This window comes from Dipodomys merriami, unplaced genomic scaffold (genome assembly GCF_024711535.1).
Source record: "Dipodomys merriami isolate MVZ:Mamm:240054 unplaced genomic scaffold, mDipMer1.0.p SCAF_190, whole genome shotgun sequence".
In the NCBI taxonomy this organism is placed as follows: domain Eukaryota; kingdom Metazoa; phylum Chordata; class Mammalia; order Rodentia; family Heteromyidae; genus Dipodomys; species Dipodomys merriami.
In genome coordinates this window covers 2,072,271-2,073,654 of record NW_027203271.1, presented here as the reverse complement: position 1 = coordinate 2,073,654, position 1,384 = coordinate 2,072,271, and the positions used below count along the sequence as shown (strand labels likewise).

Below are 1,384 nucleotides of genomic sequence, written 5' to 3'. Positions count from 1 at the left end.
CATTCTTTCTCATGGAGGCATAGAATTTCATTGTGAATATATACCACATTTTAATGATCCATTCATCTTCTGTGGGCCATCTGGGTGGGCTCCATATCTTAGCTATTGCAAACAATGCTGCAGTAAGCATAGTTGTTCTGGTAGTTTTAGTATGGTCTTCTTTGTGATCATTTGGATAAATCCCCAAAAGTGTGATTGCTGGATCATAGGGGAGCTTTATATGGAGTCTTTTGATGAGCCTCCATACTGCTTTCCAAAGTGGTTGAATAAGTTAACACTCCCACCAAGAATCAAGTAAGGTTCCCTTGTGGCCACATCCTCTCCAGCATCTTTAGTTGTAAAAATATGGAATGATTCAAGAATTTGCATATCAACCTTGCGCAGGGGCCATGTTAATCTACTCTGTACTGCTCCAATTTTAGTGTATGTGCTGCTGAATTGAGCACAGAGCATTTTTTATATATAAAGTGTAATTGATTTTCTTGAACTAGACAATTCAAAGAAAAGTAAGTTTTGAAGAATTCTCGTGAAATTTTAGAACCATGTACTTCTTACATAAGCACACATTTAAGAATAGCCAAGATTGACATGTCAAAAACAAAATAATCCCAGATATTGTTGTTCAAGAGATGTGTAGGATCGGGGGAGGGGGGGTGGAATTGGGTGGGGGGGCGGAGGAAGGCTGGGAAGGGATGTGAAGGGTAAACAAAGGAGGAGGCTGCAATGCTTCATAAGAAATGTACTTACTCATTATCTTGCCCATGTAAATGTAACCCCTCTGTACAGTATGTTCACAAAAAATAAAAATAAAAAAAGAGATGTGTAGGAGGACGAATTCAATTATTCTGTATAAGGCACCTGTCATAATGAACACTGCGGCAAGTGTTAAAGTATTTTTAAAGTTTTAATGTTTTAAATATATTTAATTTTGGAAATTTGCTTATATAGGCCAAAATTAGGACTGTTTGTCAGGTCATACAACTTTTCTATAAATATTTAAGATTTATGGTAGCAGACATATGCTACTAAAAAGTACATTTCAGAGTTTATAAAAACATTACTAATGAGATGTTGCAAAGGCTTAGTGTAAAGAAGCAGAGTGAAGAGTTAAGACTTTGTTAACTGCACAGTTTCTCTTAAAACTTTAGGGCTTCCTTACTTTATATGTTAGTGAGGAACAAATGATGATATAAACCATATACATATACATATACAAATGATGAGATGAGTCATAAAAAGCAATCTTAGTGGGTAACTTTAAATACTACACATAGCCTATAAAACTCTTATTGAACATCATAATCTTATTCAGTGTTAAATGTACAGGAATGTGAGAATAGTAAAATCAAATATGGAAGTACACTTCAAATACTGAAAACATTGG

At 34.8% G+C, this 1,384-nt stretch overlaps 1 non-coding gene across 1 annotated transcript; it reads right to left on the bottom strand.

Annotated features, from left to right (window-relative positions):
- Window positions 1–339: 339 nt before the first annotated feature.
- Window positions 340–446, bottom strand: LOC138831292 (U6 spliceosomal RNA). The gene has a single exon (XR_011373205.1). It is a non-coding gene; the product is annotated as a U6 spliceosomal RNA (small nuclear RNA).
- Between the last annotated feature and the right edge of the window lie 938 nt (window positions 447–1,384).